Here is an 18,543-nt window from a genome sequence, read left to right as displayed (position 1 = left end):
GTTCCTCCTGAGCCTGGGTCTGGGCAGTCTATCCTGCCATCGTGCTACGAATCAGCTCTTGCAACTTTCCCATTAGAGAGGATACAACAGCTTCATTAATTCTAGCTTCCATCACCTTTTCATCAATTTGGGTCACAGGCGGATTTGGAGCTGCCGGAACAGTCTGGTTACTCTCAGCTCTCTCTGCTTCCATTTCTTCTCTAACTGTCTTTCTTGTTCTAGGTTTAGGTGCCATGTCTATCATAAATTCGTACGTTATTGTTCTAAAATTAAACTGGTGAATCTCGAAGGAAACACAAAATCTAATGGGCATCTAACTAATTAGTAAGGACATTTGCACAGTCTCAACATCATAATCAACACTGTACGAATCTATGACATACATATAAACCTCAACATCATGGCTCTACAACATACATATATACCTCAACATCATGGTTCTACAATATACATGTATACCTCAATATCATCAGATCAAATACAACCATGGAAGTACATGCCATCTCATACTAGCATTCAAGTGTCTATGTGCATAAATAAATAATTCAAATCTCGTAACAGAACATACTTTGATCATGTTATACTATCAATCTATCAGGTTGTCATTCTGCCATAACATTCATTTATCATGCTAGCATACATCTAATGCCTAACCCGTGGGTAGTTCCAGTAGTAAGATTACTTACCTCAAAGTTAAATCCAAAGAAACCCAAGAAAGCTTATCCTTTTCAGGACAAGTAACACCTAAGATAAATCCAATATTTAAATTAATACTTTGGGTCTAACTTCAATTAACCAAATTATTTAAAGACCTTCGATTTAACTTTACCTAAATCGAAAATCCATAGACAATTTCAGATAGACAACGAAATTACAAACTCCCAGTAATACCCTAACATAAGAACGCAACCAAGTTTTAACATTAAAACCAGGGCCTAATCGCACATACTCCAAATACTGCCAAAAATCCGGGTAAACTCACCCACGGTGTGATATGAGACGCCCTAAATCTACTAAACTACTCCAACTTCACCAAACAGCACCTTCATACCTTCAAAAACATGAATCCAAGGTTGACACATAAAGGCCTCAATCGATTGGTGCCAACAGTAAATGGGTAATCAAGAATCAATTGAAAACAACCCCAACTAGTAGAAATCTTACCCAAGTTGACAAATCTGATGACGGCATGAGCAACGACAGTGACGATAGGAAGAATCCGACTCAGATCCGGTCGATTGTGCCGCGGTGGCTCCGGTGCAGACGCGTCTGGAGCGGCGCTGGTCGGTTTGGATGAATGGCGAACTAGGTTGGCTTTCGATTGCGTGAGTCTGCAATTGGAGAGGACTTGAAACGACGGCTGAAGAGGCGAACAAGTTTGGGTTTCCGGCAGAGAGGCGGCAGACGCGCGGATCCGAAGGGTGGGGCTAGGCTTCTGTAATGACGCAGCGGGAGCGGCTGGGTCGGTGGCAACAAAGACGGCTCAGACTGACGTCAGATGGAACGTCGATGGCTAGAGGCGGCGTGGTCACGAGTTGCGTCTACGGCTAGGTTTTCTCAAAAGGAGGGCGTCAGATGCGTGAGGAAGAAAGGGGATTTGATATTTTTTATAAAAAATAATAATAATAATAATAACTAAAAAGGAAATAAGTATAATTACACTTTATTCGTTTCCTTATTCCACTTTATACTATTGAATTCCTTTCCTTTTCAAAAGAAAATTAATTCCTGCTATTAATTTCCAAATTGAATAATTTCATGCCAACAATTAAATTCCCGCACTTACACTTGAAGTCCAAAATCCAAAAATTCCCTCCAACTAATAACAATTACTGAAATTCCAAATAATAAAATTACAGAAATTACATTATTACTAAAAAAAAATGTACGGGGTGTTACAATCACAATAAAGGGTGATTGTACTAGACATGTCTAGAAACAATTCTAGATCAGTCAGGAACTTCCCGAGCCACACAGCTGAAGAGAACTAATGAAGGTCCCTGTGCGGAAACGTGGGGATCAGTCCCAATTTTTTTTTTCATAGAATTTCAAATTACAAAACAGAAAGAAAAAATTATGCATTAACGAACCAAAATTATAGCATGCTTTTAGGGAATAGGAAGAAAGGAAGAAATTTCACTTACCCTTGAAGAAAAACTTCTTCTCAAATTCCTTTGATCCATGAACACAAACATTTCGCTCCAAAAAAGAAAAACGCAAATGAACACCACCACTTGAGAACCTTCTGTATTCTCTTGGGAATGAAAACTCAAGAAAGAGTTTATACTTTGCTTGAATTCAAGATAGGGAGGAAAGGATGAAAGGAGGAATAAGAACTTTTCTTCTTGAGATTGGAGAAAGCCAGAGTGAGTGAGATCCCATTTTTTCTCACTCTCTATGTAAAACATCAAAGAAAATAAATCTGTCTCTACTACCCCCTCACATGTCTGATTAGAGAGAATTGAGAACTCCCTCCCTTTAATTAAATTAAATAAAATTAATTTAATCTAATTAATATATTTATATATAATAACTAACTTATATATATATATTATATATTATATCAAATATAACACATAACTTATAGTTTTTATATTGTATCAAATACAATATAATCTANTAACTAACTTATATATATATATTATATATTATATCAAATATAACACATAACTTATAGTTTTTATATTGTATCAAATACAATATAATCTATAGTTTTATTTCTTTCAACTACTTATGATATTTAATATAAATTACATTTATACTAAATTCAACTATATGAACTAATTAGTATTTGAATCATATTCTAATATTAAATTCCTCTAAAAATAAACTTAATATTTTAATGTCTCAATACATTATATTAATTATATCACATATAATTAACTTAAATTAATTATATCATACGTAATTAATTTCCTCAATTAATTTGAACAGATAGAGCCTTTTGAGCTACAGAAGGAACCTTATGGACCTATAGATTGAAGCTTCAATGATACTTGGATAATTAATTTAACTCTTTAATTAAATTACCCAACATCCACTAACTACCGGTCACTCCACTAAAGACCGACAATTGCATTCTTCACATTACAGATATTTCTATGTCCATTCGATATAACCAATCAACAGTGCGATAACCTTTCACAAATTGCTCGTAAGTACCACTAGGCCAAAATTACCGTTTTGCCTTTGTAGTTACATGTAACTCCTTAAGTACCATCGATCCCTCTAATGAACAATAAGTCATAGTTCAACTATGACCAAGTCTCTCTCGAGCCAAGAGAGGGTGTGGCCACATTGTTCAAGTCTCAATATTAGCTCTTAAGGGAGCAATTTATCTACTTATCCCGACATTAAAGAAGAAGTGAATTTCGTCTTGTGTAGCTGTGTTCTAGACTTCTCAATCAGATGAATCCTCAAAATGATAGGCATATTGAGTTGGCAATTTGGCCACTCTCATCCATAAAAATCAAAGGATCACCTTCATAGTTCACAACTCACGCAGGATTCAGGTCATGTTACCTATGGTAATCTTGGTGAAACGTAAGTCTCTATTATTAACGGTGTTATATAATAAGACTAATCATTTCATGGTCCGGTCTTATACAAACCCTTTGTATAGGATACCCTCGCTCACATGTCTCCACATGAATAATCAGGATCAGATCATTTGTAGCACTTTACAATACTTGTAACATCTACAAAGCGGGTCGTATCCGTAGTATCACCAGGATAAGGTACCTAACCTTATCTATCAACTACAGACCGTTTAGGTTATCATTTAAACATGATCCACTCATATGTCTCTACATACATGTTTAAATTACATAAAATGACCTAGAATCTTAGTTTATTGGATTGAGTGTATGCTTATAAAATAAAAATCATTTTATTAATAAAAATTTATTCGTATAAAGTTTACAAACTATGAGAATACAATAGAGATTTAGCACACCAATCCCAACAACAACTTCCTTAGTAGCTTCACAAGGCATTATGTACTCAGTCTCCATAGTGGAGCCCACAATGCACCCCTGCTAGGTGCTCTCTAAACTACTGCCCCTTCGTTAAGAGTGAACATTGATTCTGATGTATATTTCCTAGAATCCTTATCAGTTTAGAAATTAGAGTATGTGTAGCCTGTAAAGATCAAATCATTAGAACCATATACGAGCATATCGTCCCTCATTCTCCGTAGATATTTGAGGATGTTCTTAACAACGATCCAATGATCAAATCCTGGACTAGTCTGATATCTACTGACTATCCCCATTGCATATGAGATGTCGGGTCTAGTACATAACATCGCATACATCAGGCAACCAATAGCCGATGCATAGGGAATCCATCTCATTTTCTCAACCTCTTGAGGTGTTTTAGGACATTATTCCTTAGAGAAAATAACTCCATGCCTAAAAGAGAGTAAACCCCTCTTGGAGTTTTGCATCGAAAACTTGACAAGCATCTTGTCAATGTACGATGCCTGAAACAGGACTAGCATTTTGTTCTTTCAATATCTATAGATCTAAATGACTAGAACAAACTATGACTCTCCCAAATCTTTCATTTGGAATTGAGTCACTAGCCGATCCTTAATTTCAGTCAACATGCCTATATGATTCCCAATGAGTAGGATATCGTCTACATACAACACAAGAAAAGCTACTTAATTGTTGATGATTTTCTTGTAAACACAAGGCTAATCAACATTCTAATCAAAGCCATAATATTTTATCGCAGTATCAAATCTTATATTTCAAGATCAAGAATCTTTCTTCAACCCATAAATGGATTGATTAAGCTTGCAGACCATTTTCTCTTGACCTTGGGTTATAAATCCCTCAGGCTACTCCATATAAATGGTCTTCTCAAGATTGCCATTCAGAAAAGCAGTTTTGACGTCTATTTGCCAAATCTCATAGCCATAATATAAGGTAATGGACATGAGTATCTAGATAGACTTCAACATGACAACAAATGAGAAAGTCTTCTCATAGTCGACTCCCTCAACTTGGGTATAACCCTTTGCCACAAGTCTAGCCTTGAAGGTTTGTGCCTTCCCATCAGCACTCCGTTTTCTCTTCTCATCACCTTCCCATCAGCATCTTCCCAGCTCATATTTTGTTAAATAAATAAATCGTTTGCACATTATAATTACAAGCTACAGGACCCACGATATTTAGGGTGTCAACCCCAATAGCTATATGGTTGGACTTAGCTATAACGGGAGTCCGTATGACTGTTTTATATATCACAACAAAGTTGATGATGGTTTGATGATGTTTCTACTTTTATGTGTAGAAGATATGCTCATAGCTACAAAGTTCAAGTCTGACATTCAAAAATTGAAGAACCTTCTTAGTGTTGAGTTATATGAAGGACTTGGGTGCTGCTCGGAAAATTTTGGGTATGGAGATCTATAAGGACAAAGATAAAAATAAGCACTTCTTGTCATAGAAAGGTTATATTCAGAAAATATAGTCTAGGTTTGGTATGTCATCAGCTAAGCCTATAGATATTCTCAGTGCTGCAAATGCTCGTTTGTCGTCTATGCTTTCACCACAGTCTGAAGCTGATAAGGAGTTTATGTCTCGAGTTCTTTATGTTAGTGCAGTGGGAAGTTTGATGTATGTTATGGTCTTTACTAGGCCTGATCTTGCTCATGTTGTTAGTATTGTTACTAGGTTCATGGGTCAACCTGGGAAGGAGCATTAGTAAGTTATTAAGAGGATTTTTTGTTACCTTAGAGGTACATCTAATGTTGGTCTCGTTTATGGGAATGACATAAAGTGTTTGGTGACCGGTTATTTTGATTTTGACTATGTTGAAGATGTTGCCAGTAAGAGGTCTATGATTGGCTATGTGTTCACTTTGGGTGGTTTTGTTGTTAGTTAGAAGGCAACCTTACAGCCTACAGTTACTTTGTATACTACTGAAGCAGAGTACATGACCTTGACAGAAGCTGCTAAAGAGGGAATATGGTTGAGGGGGTAGTTGGTGATCTTGGTTTGCATCATGACCAAGCTATTGTATATTATGATAGTTTGAGTGCAATATGTCTGGCCAAGGATCAAGTTCATCATGAGAAAACTAAGCACATCGATGTAAGATATCACTTCTTAAGAGATGAACAGAGAGTTAAAGTGATGAACATTGGTACTACTGATATCCCTGTTGATATGTTCAACAAATGGGTTCCACAAGCCAAGTTCTAACATTGTTTGGACTTGCTGAATGTTTTGAATTATTAGTGGTCCCCTTTGTGAGACACATTGAGGCATGAAGAAGAAGTCTAAGTATGTCTGACAATGTTGTTTATGTCGCATCTGGTACATCTGTTATCTAGGAGAGAATTCAAGGTAAAGATGGAACAATATATGTTTACAAGGGTTCTGAGGTAGTTCTGAAAGGCATAAAACGTGAAACACTATATTTCCTATCAGGTTCCTCAATAGCAGGTTATGTTGTTGTTGCTTCGTCTGTCGTTCACAAGGATAATATGACTAAGTTATGGCACATGAGACTTGGTCATATGAGTGAAAAAGAGATGCAAATTCTATCAAAAAAGGATTTTCTATGTGGGCACATGGTGTAGGATTTTGAGTTATGTGAACATTATGTATTTGGAAAGCTTCATCGCAGCAAGTTTCCAAGAGGTGTTCGTCGTACAAAAGGGCACACTTGATTATATCATTCAGATTGTTGGGGACCTTCCAGAGTTGAATTTATTAAAGGAAACACGTATTTTATGTCTATAATTGATGATTACTCAAGAATGACTTAGGTTTTTATGATTAAACATAAAAGTGAAGTCTTCAAGAATTTCAAGTAATGGAAGATATTGATTGAAAATCAAATTGGAAAGAAGATCAACAGGCTACTAATTGATAATGGTCTAGAATTCTGTGGATCTGAGTTTAATGAGTTCTATAAAGCTGAGAGGATTATTCATCATCACACTGTCAAGGATACTCCACAGCAAAATGAAGGTTGCAGAACGTATGAATCAGATGTTGTTGGAGAGAGCAAGATGCTTTCCCTCTAATGCAAGGTTGACTAAAAGGTTTTGGCCAGAAGTAGTAAATACAACATGTTATCTGATCAATTGTGATCCCCACACAGGTATTGATTGTAGAACACCTTACGAGGTGTAGTGTGGTAAGCCTGCAGATTATTCTTTATTAAGAGTTTTTGGTTCTACTGTCTATTATTATGTTAATCAGGGTAAATTAGAACCGAGAGCTAAAAAAAGGTACATTTATGGGTTTTGGGGATGAAGTTAAAGGTTATAAAGTATGGTCACCTTCTGAGAATAGAGTTATACTTAGTACGAATACGATATTTAATAAAAATTCCATGCTTAACTCAACTGTGAAGCCTTTTGTGACGTCTACTGATGTGGGAGAAAGTAGCAGTGTTGATAAACAGGTGGAGATGTAGTTCACTTCAGCTATGAATGAATTACAACACCAAGGTGGAGAAGATCAACATGTCACTATAGAAACTGATGTGCAACCAGAAACTAATGTGCCTGAAACATCAGAAGTTGTTTTGTCTGAAAATTCTAGTTCACAAGTAGATCAGCCGAATATAGCTTGTGACAAAGCTAGAAGAGTTGGTGTTGGACCTCTTGTGAGGTGTGGTTTTGAAAATATGGTTACTTTTGTGCTGCAAGTTGCTGAAGATGTGGATCCTTATAAGTCATCCACCTATAGAGAAGTTGTGTCATGTAGTGAGTCTACTCAATAGCTTCCTGCTATGGGGGATGAAATGGAATCTCTTACAAAAATCAAACTTGAGAATTAGTTAAACGACCTAAGGAGAGAAAATTTGTCACTTGTAAATGGGTCTTTAAGAAAAATAAGGGAATATCATACCATTGTAGAGATATGTGGAGGTCCATTGTCCTTAACATATGCTAAAAAAAACTAATTTATTTAGCCTTAGTGGGCTAGAGATGATATAATTAGAGGCCTAAGACAAGAGCTAGTAGCATGAGGTGTCACTTAATTAGGCAAATTAGCCATGGAAGAACAAGTATAAATAAGAGCTTGAAAGATGAGATCCGTTTTTCTATTTCACTTGTGCCAAAGGGGATATTCTACAACCAAAGTGAAGCTTAATCAGTGAGGAAAACGACTTAGGGCTGCTGAGAAGAAATTCCCACGAATTGATGGTGAAATCTGAAAGAATTTGAAGAGTGTTCTAATTTCTGAACCATCCCAAGCAAGTTGTAAATATCGGTAGATTTTGAGCTCTTTAAGAGGAATTAGAAGCCCAAATTTTGATGTAAGGAAGTATACGAAGTTCATAGAAGGAAGTTTTGAGTTTTGATGAAAGATTTTAAGTTATGAGTTCTGGAAATTGAAACTAGGTTTTGGTTGAATAAGCAGGCAACTGCATAGGTTGAAGAAGCAGGTAGCTGACCAAGGACTAAGGGAGCAAGCGAGCGACTAGGGTTGTTGGTAGGTTGCCTCTTGCGCGCGCCTATTGCACACCCCACACCTCTAGGCGAGTAACCACATTCATCACCCAGCCAGACAATTTCCATCGCCCAGTTTTTGCGCCTTTGACGTTCAACCCGCACACACTGCTGTTGATCACGCCGCTCATTCGTGCGCCTGTTCACACATTTGCAGTCCATGAGAGGCCATTCGATTGCCCTGTGTGTGCGATTTTAAACCCATGTGCGTGTTCTAGCGCCCACACCTAGTGACAGTATGCGTGTGCCTGCGCCAACTAGCCCATTGGTGTGCCTAAGGTGCCATAAGCTTGACATTGACCTCATTTTTAAGTTTTGGTGTTGGTAAGCCATTGTTGAGTCCCTTAAGCAATGTTATGGATGATAGTCTATTAAGATACATAAATAAGAACTCTACAAAGAATATAAGGCCTACTTAAGTTGAAGGGAAAATGACCTAACAGGCTAAGTTAGTTAAAGTCATTTAAGCTCAAAGGTGAGCAAGTATCATTGACCAAGGTTTATTTATTTATGTTATAGACCAAACGAATATTAGAAGGGCCTAACCCTTTGGGGAGCTAGCCTAGTGACAGTGAGTGATAAGTTTTATAAATTTTGATCTTTAAATGCTTTGCATGCCTTTGTTTTATGAATATTTTACTTAAAGTACTTTCAAAGCCTTATTTAGCCAAAGCATGAGCTATATTGAATAAATGATTTATCAAGCATGAATTCCTCTTGAAAAGTTGTAAGCTTCAATATTTTAAAACATGAATTTCATATAAAGTAAGGTTATATGCTATGTTTTATATGAGGTTCCAAGTATGTTTCAATGAGGCAAATTATTCCTAATGTTCTTATAAAAGCTTTACACAATGTTATCTATCTTTGATGCCATGTTTTCTAAGGAATGCTATACACTATATGTTTTAGTTAAATATTTTAGTACCCTATTTATGAATACTCAATACTGAAGGAGAGAAGGTATCCAGGATCCTGATACTAAAAAAGACGAAGACATATAGGACTTATGTTATACCCTGATGTTAAAGGAGACGAAGGTATCTTGGGAAGGACTTTAGAACTCACTTTAGCACACATGAAGACTTTAGGTCGTGTATTAGGGTGTTATTAGCCTTTAGGACATCTCTACGTACACGTATGATTATTATTGATGCTGATGTTGTGTTGGGAATGTTCTAAAACTCGCAGTTCGTAAATTTTGTATTAAAAATTCTATTTATCATTCAAATATTATTGAGTATTTTATTCAATAAAGTTGTTGATATTGCATTCTATTATGAAAATCCAATAAAGAAATTCATAGTTATCGATACAAATGATGTGATCCACAAATCATTCATGTAGAGACATGTGAGTGGGAGCATCATATGCAATGAGTTTGCATAAGACTGAACCTCGAAATAGTCACTTTTCTTTATAACGACCGTTTACTGTTAAAACTGACTATTTCAAACTAATATGACCAAGGGTAACTTGATCTTAATTCGGAGCTAACTATGAACTCTTGTTTATTTTGGTATTATCTTTTGATCTGCATAGATGAGAGTAGTCCAACAGCACTGCTCAATAAGCCTCCCATTTTGGGGATAAGACTAGATAGATAGCTGGGGACATAGCTATACAAGATGGAATTCACTCCTACCCATCTTAGGGTTAGCGGATAGGTTGTTCTCTTAAGTGTTGATTCTTAGTCTTGAACAAAGGGGCCCCACCCTCTCTTGGTTGAAAGGGACATGATTTATAAGTGGTATTATAAATCAATTGTTCAATAAAGGGTCAGTAGGAGGTTAAAGAACAAGTTGTATTCACAGGGGTAAAACGATAATTTTGACCCAATTGTAAATACGAACGACCTATGAAGGATCGACTTATCGATTATGGTTAAAATAGACAGAAATACATCTACAGTGAGGAGAGTGCAACTATCGAGCTATAGTGGTATGTCTTGATAGTTAACGAATAGTAATCAATTCGATTTAAAGAGTTTAACCAATTAATAACAAATCGTTGAAGCTCATGATTTGTAGGTTCATTAGGTCCCTCTACTAGCTCAAAAATTGGATTAATAAATTGAGTATCGTTGAATGAAATTTGAAATTAGGATTATGAATTTGAAACGTTCAAATTCAATTTAGGGTTTCAATTAATTGTATACGATAAAATTGAAACGTTTAATTTATCAAAATTAAACGAAATTGGAGAATCATTAATATTTAAATTATGATTTATATATTAATCGTATAAAATTGAATCACATTCAGTGAAATTGGTATTCTATTAATTTAATATTAAGATATTAAATTAATAATTTAATTAAAAATTTTAATTAAAATTAAAATTCGTTTTATTTAAATTAATTAATTTGAATTAATTTTATAAAACTAAATATTTAAATGAAATAGTTTATTTAAATAGAAAATTATTTTTTTAACATTTTGATTAAAAAATGATTAAATGAGTTATAGAGGACTTTTTCCAAAAGTTTTGGAAAAATCCACTCTCATTTAAGTGGTTAATCACCAAAATCCATTTTTAATTCATTAAATTGGTGAAGCAGGAGCTGGCCTCCATGCAAACACCATATCCACGCATATTTGGGCTTATATATTGAAGCTAAATGCTGAGAATGAGGCAGCTATGCTGTGATTTTAAACCTTAATTGTTGCGGCTGTGAAAACCTATAACCCTCACATAAGTTCATCCAAATTCAGCTCAATTTGAGTGTTTCCATCCACAATCCTCCTTGAGTTTAGTAGAAAAGATCTTGGTGGTGGTCTACTTGAAGTTTCAAACTCAAATTTCTGGATTACTTGCTGAATTTGTGGAGTTTTTCTTTAAAGGTAAAATGTAGCTTAAATCCTCTTGTGAACTTCCATTGAGTAGAATGTTTCAAACTCAAATTAAGTGTAATTCTGAATTCTTCTGTTGCATGTTATATAACTCCTTCATGGTGATGTAGTAATTCTACCTCAGCCAAGGTTATTGACGTTGGGAGTATGACCGAAAGGGGCTCTACCAAACTAAGGTTTAAGGGTACAAAGTTGAGCATGAATATTTTATATGAACTATGAAAGAATTTCTAGTTGTCAGTTATTGTATGAATTCTTCAGTTGATTATGTTTATGAACATTTGTTTTAAAATAGTTACTCATTGGGCATCCCAACTCACTTGTTCAAAATATTTTCTTCCCCAGGTAGCGGTTGAAGTTCTGGAGCTTAACTTATAGCTACCAGTCTGCCACAAGATAGTAGATTCTTAATAGACTCTGAAATTACTTAGGTCTTGGTTATGTCTTTAATAGTTTTGGAAGCTCATGTACATGTAGTTGGGAAAGGTAGAACCTTAAGCTCGTAATTAGGTCACATCACACATCTTCTTCCCTAATTCGAACGCCAGCCTCCATCTTCTTTTTCTTCTCGATTCTCCTTTGGCACTTTCTCATTCTCTTTCTCAGTGTAACACCTTTCTACTTCTCTTCATCTTCACTTCATTTTTGGCTCTCATTTCCCTCTTCCATCTCAGGCTTCCACTTCCATCTCCAATTCGCACCTCGGCCAACCACCAACTTTCTGCCATCTTCAGGTTTTCTTCGATCAAGATTGTATCATATCAAGTGCGCCTTTTTTTTTTTTTTTGAGTAACCACATCCATAGTCACTACTTTCTTAATTGAAGCTTGAAGTTTAAGACAGCTGCAACATTTTTTTTAATTATAATGAGATAGAAGGCAACAGTAGAGGAGAAGGAAAGAGGAAGAAAAAAAAAGCGTTTTGAACTGAACCGAACCGACCTGAACCGAAACAGGTTGGTTCGGCTCAAAAATCAAAACTGAGGAAAGTTGGTTCCTCTTTAGTGTAAATTGAGCATTTCGATTAGATCCTTAGTTTTGTCCAAAACTAGGCCAAAATGAACTGTGCACACCCATATCCTAGATTAGTATTCAGATTCATTGAAACATGAGATTCATTTGAATCCTCGTCAAGACTCACACTCACTTTCATAAAACTCCTCATCAAAACACGTCTTCCTCAACTTCATTGTCATGAAGATTCTGATTCATTGTTCTATACATACACACACAAAAAAAAGATGCAAATTACACGTTACACCTCTGTGAAATGTATAAAACACAAACAAAACATATAAATATTGAAAAAATAATGAAATTTTATCCTTGTACCAAAAAGTGGTGGTGGAATCTTATGTTTCAACTTTAGGAAATCAAGGCACAAATATAAGTCAAGTCACCAAAAAATAATGGAATTTTATTCTTGCACCTATGTTTCAACGATAAGGTAATTGTTCTTGAAGGAATTGAAAGTGGTGGTGGTGTTATTGATTCTGCCTCTGATGTTTTTACTCAGCTCGATGGTTGAAACTATGGCATCCAGTGCCCAAAAACGAGGTAGTAGAAGACCTCCATTGTTGAAGAGATCAGAAAAAACAAAATAACAACTGTTATTTGATTAACTTTATCTAAACTATTAATCTAACCACGATTAGGGAAGACAATACAAATGCTAAAAGAAACAGCAGCAGGGTAGAATATTAAAATCAAAGGAAAGAAAAAAAAATACAAAAACAACAATGACATTCATGTAGCTACTGTTGAAGCATTGAACAAGATAACCATACTTGTTGGGATTATTTGGAACACATATTTAAATCTAAACAACTAAAAAAAATAAAAATAAAAACTCTCCCTCATCGTTTGTTCCTTAAAAAAAAAAAAAAAAAATCTTCTCTCTCTTAAAAATTGAAAAAGAAAACTGAAGATGAAGTTTCTTCACCAAGTTCGGCGGTTCTTCTTCCTTCTTTGGCTCTTCCTTTTCCTTCCTTTATTGGACTCCAAGAACTTCACCTCTTCCAACGTTGGATTCAAGTGTCTTTTGAATTTTTTTCTCTTTTTTTTTTTTTCCTTAAAGAGAAGAACATTTTACCCCATCAATAAGGATTTTGGTTTAAAATTAACCCAATCATCATCATCATCCTAATCTTTCGATAAGTCATTATCCATTATATTATCTCAAGGACCATTATTGAAATCTCACGGACAAAAATGTTAAATTTTGAAACATAAGAACTCAATAGAAACTAAACTCAAAATCTAGGGATCAAAAAAGTAATTTTTTTCTTTTTTTTTTATGTTGATATCTTTCTCTTTTTATGTTCAAGTAGAGATAGAGAGTTGAACTTTTGACCTCTTAGTCGATGACACTTTTATCTTGTTGTCAACTAGGGGTATTCAAATAACCCGAACAACCTGGACTATCCAATCCAAAATGTAAAAATTGGATTGGGTTAGTTTTGTTCTTGGATTAGATTGGGTTGAATTTTTTTATTTTTATTAAGTTGGTTTGGATTGTGGGTTATCTAAAAAAATTTGGGTTGACCCAACCCAACCGAATTATATATATATATATATATATATATATATATATATTTCTTTTGTTTAAAGTTTGATTTATTTGTATTGAATAATTTTTAATTTTAATATTTTTTTTTTAAAATTGTTATGATATTTGTCTTTGTTTAAAGTTTACAATAAATATCATAGATATTTGGTATTTAGCATCTTAATTTTATGAGATTTTAGTTATTAGCCATGCATTGTATATAAATTTAATTTTATGAGATTTTAGTTATTAGTCATGCGTTGTATATAAATTTACATACTTTTTATTAAAAATAAAAAAATAAGTTATAACCCGACAATCCAACTCGAATTTAAAGGATTGGTTTAGGTTGGGTTGAAAATTTTATTTGGATCATTTAGGTTGTCAATCAAATCAACATGAATTTTTTAATTGGTTCAAAAAATACTTCAATCTAATCAAATCCAACTCATCCAATACACCCATTGTCAACCTATGTTTTCATGTTCGCGACATTGCTAATCTGTAGTTGAAGAATGATTCTACTCATGACCGTCCTTAATCATGAGCTTGAGCTTTTAATAATGGCGTTTAAATTGAAATATATATTTACATTTGTTATTTCAAATAGAGTTCTCGAATCACCTGTTCCGAGAAAATAATAATATCTTTATCAATCTCTAATACTCGAGAGTCCTGAGATAATTTTTTTAATCTTGTTAAATTGTTAAAAAAAATAAAAGAAAAATAATAAAAAGAAAAATCTGTAACATGACTTTTGAATGATGTTAAACTATTATGTTTTTTAAAATATTCATTTACTTATATTATACCATTCCATAATTTCATGGTTTGCCGAGATTCTCAATAGGACATCAATGTATTACGTGGAGAGTGAAATTAAACCTAATTAATTTAATTATAGTCAAGATTTGGATAAAGATAATCAAGTCAAGAAAATATTTTAATTAACTTGACTCGAATATAAGCCGAACTAAGAGAGTGAATCGATTTGAAAGATTGAGCTAAAAAATGCAAGTCAAGTTAATAGACTTTTGGTGACTTTTAACCAATTAAGAGTAATAATGTGAAGTATGCATTTTAGTCGTGCAAAATAGTAAATTATATAATATATATATATATATATATATATATATATATATATTATAATTAGGGGAGGGGTCGGCGATTTTCCGACCCCACATTTTGCAAGGCAGCTCAACTGCCAATATTAGTGTCCTCAAAGGAGGTCAACCCAACTATATATATATAAAAGTATTTTTTAGTAGAATTATGCATGGTTTCGTCATATTAGATATTATGAAAAAATTTTAGTATAACTTTGAAATGCATGGGTCATGTATTTACGTTAAAAAGAGCATATCAAAATAATTATTTTTTTTGGAGGCTAATAAGTTGCCTATTTTTGCTTTTTATGACCCATTATTTGTTGGACGATTAATATATCAAAGAGATATAATTACATTGTAAATAATAATTATTGAATCAAGCGTCATAGTTCTATCCAAAAATCGAGCACATCAAAGGTTTAAATGTGTCACGGCTCAGATAATGTGACTCAGATGGAAACAAGCAAATTAAATATTGATAATGGCTTGGAAGCCGAAAGGTCAAGCTAGGTTCAATTATTAAATGGACGACCTATATAATTCTTCGAAGAGGGGATGTTGTTAAACTTATTACCAATTGAATTAGATTCAAACCTGGTTTCTAACTTGAGCTTGGAGTGAATTTGAATATCGAGTTACTCTCCTTAAACAAAAATACAAATTTACCATTGATGCAATTTTTGGTATCAACATCTTCCATCTTCCACCAATCTAATTAGGATGTATTTGGATTACTTTTTTAAGGGATTAAATTTGAAAATAAAAAAGTTATTTTTGAAAAAAATTGTGGTGTTTTGATAACTCTCAAAATGCATTAGTTTAAAATGAGTCATTTTCAAGAAATTATTCAAAACCAGATTTTCTTCTCTCTATTCTCTCTATTTTCCTCATTTTGCCCAAGAATTTCACTAACATCTTACATTTGGTAGCTTCGATTTGAGGTTAGTTTTTGTTTTAATTTGATATTAGATTTGGTTGGTTGCTTTTCGGTGCTGGGATTACTTTTGATTGCGTTTGGATTAGATTTGCTTGGGTTTGATGGCATTTTTTTCATTGTGCTTTGAATTTTACAACATTCTTTGCCTTATTTGATTGAATCTACTTATTGATTTTCATTGTGCTTTGAATTTGATTGAATCTACTCATTGGGTTTGATGGCATTTTTTTCATTGTGCTTTGAATTTGATTGAATCTACTTATTGATTTTAATTTGTAAAAATTCAACTCAATAACCAAAAGAAATCAGAAAGTAAATAAAAAATGGACTTGGGCATTCCCAATTTCCTAGCTAACATGGAAAAGAAACACCCACATGAACTTTGTGATATAACTTTGTAATATTAAACATATATGTTACTTATAACTACAAATATCAAATACTACATTTAACTATGACATTTGACTCCCTCCAACCTTCTCTCTGCATACAAATATTCATCCAAAGGTTCTCGAACAAATCCCATTTATATCCAACCACATTCGAATAATCAAAGTATCAAAGATATCACCTAAAGGAAAGCATATACCGTATATTGGTCGAAAAAATATTATCACCCAAAAACATTATAGCAGTTTGTGATATTAACATGTGTTTTACATCTGTTCGAGTTGGATGGGAGGGTGTCATGATGTCTGAATTTTTAAGGAGGCATTAAGAATACCACATTTAGGATTTCCACAACCACCTAAAGGTAAGTATGCGAGAATGAATATATTAATGTTTATTATATTTTTTTAAGTATTTTTGTTTTATTAATAAGTGTTTATTTGATTGTTTTAGGAAAATATTATGTCGTAGATCCAGTTATCCACAAATGAAAGGATATTTGGGTCCTTAGAGGTGAGCAATACCATCTTGTCGATTTTCGATGTGAAACCTGACCCAGAGGCATGGAGGAAGTATTTAATCATAGACATCCTTCGTTAAGATGCACATTTGAGAGAACATTTGATGCTTGGAAGAATAGATGGAAAAATGTTTGCAAATGCATAGTTTTTCATTCGACAAATAAGTAAGAATTGTTGTTGTTTCAATGGCTCTCTATAACTTTATAAGATTTCATTCAAAAACAGATTTTGAGTTCAAGCCTTATGATGACAACGAGATGCTACTACCTTCAAATGATGAAAGAAAACAAGAAGACGCCAATCAAGAACATAGAGGTTCAGTTTGTGAAATGGAGATGAAGGAAGAACGTGATTGGATTGCACAACTTCTTATGTCTAGTTGATATTATATTGTCTAGGAAATATTATTATTATTTATGTTTTGTTGTTAGAGATCGATTATTTTTTTTATGATTATGTATTTACGTTTCAAGAGATTTGTGCTTCTAAAACTGAATTATCCAAAAAAAATTACAAAAAAATGAAATTAATGTTTTGTTTTACCTTCAATAATTTCAAGTTTGTAAAAGAAATCAATAATTTCAAGATAACGTACGATTAATTTCAAAATATATATCTTTCTAAAAAAAATCAAAATATATTTATTTCTTTATGAAATTAGGCCATAATATTTAATAGTCCTTTATCTTATTTAGACTTAAGTGTAAAGATTTTTGACATATGACAAATCAAAACAAGTTATGTATATAAAGTTCTAATCAAACATGAAAGTGTTTAGATTTTATACAAATTTTAGAAAAAGTGTATTAAAAAAATTGCATTCTTGGAAAAAATATTTTTTTATAGACAATTCAAACCATTAATCTCTCTATAAATAACGGAAAAAAGACATGAGAGAAATGTACCTTAAAATGTCATATTTTATATTGTCAAAACCATTCACAAACTCATTACTAACTTGAGCGAAGAATGCCTAGTTCAACATCAAACAAGTACAAAAATGTTGTGGTACAAGCTTGAGTTCAATTCCCATCTTAAAAATTTATTATCATTCCAAATTTCGACATCATTCTTGATCACTAATTTTATTTTTTGAAAAAAAGTCTATTTTAAAAGAATGTAATTTATTTTATTTTAAAATGATTGTTCGCTTTTCAAACACTGCTAGAATAAAGTACAGAACCAATAAATAGTCCAAAGGTACTATAGTATAAGAATCTTTTAGTAGCATTGTCTAATGTCTAGTTTATTACTCACAAATTAGAAAAAGGAAAAAAAAATACACGAATCTCTACTAGACTGTTAAAAAAAATCGATGGCTCAGAAAAATCAAACAACCTAACCCAACCCAATTTGTATATTTTGAATTGTCAACTCATTTGGATTGGGAAGAATTCAAATAAATGAAAATTCTATGAATTAGATTGATTCATGGATTCACCTAAAATAACTCAAACTAATTCAAACTTAATATTAACTTTAAAATTTTATTTTCTTTATTTATAACATAATTATATATACATATTTATTTTACTTTTATTTAATTTTTTTAAATAATTTATTTTCAAACAACTCCTAGAAATAGTTTTTTTAACACTTTAAAAGAAAATTTTCACTAAATAAATTGAAATTGAGTTTTATTATTAATTCAATATATAAAAATAATTAAATCAATTTTTTACGTATTAACATTTTATTTTTTTAG

This window comes from Benincasa hispida, chromosome 1 (genome assembly GCF_009727055.1).
Source record: "Benincasa hispida cultivar B227 chromosome 1, ASM972705v1, whole genome shotgun sequence".
Classification (NCBI taxonomy): Eukaryota; Viridiplantae; Streptophyta; class Magnoliopsida; order Cucurbitales; family Cucurbitaceae; genus Benincasa; species Benincasa hispida.
Note: the sequence above shows the minus strand (reverse complement) of the source record.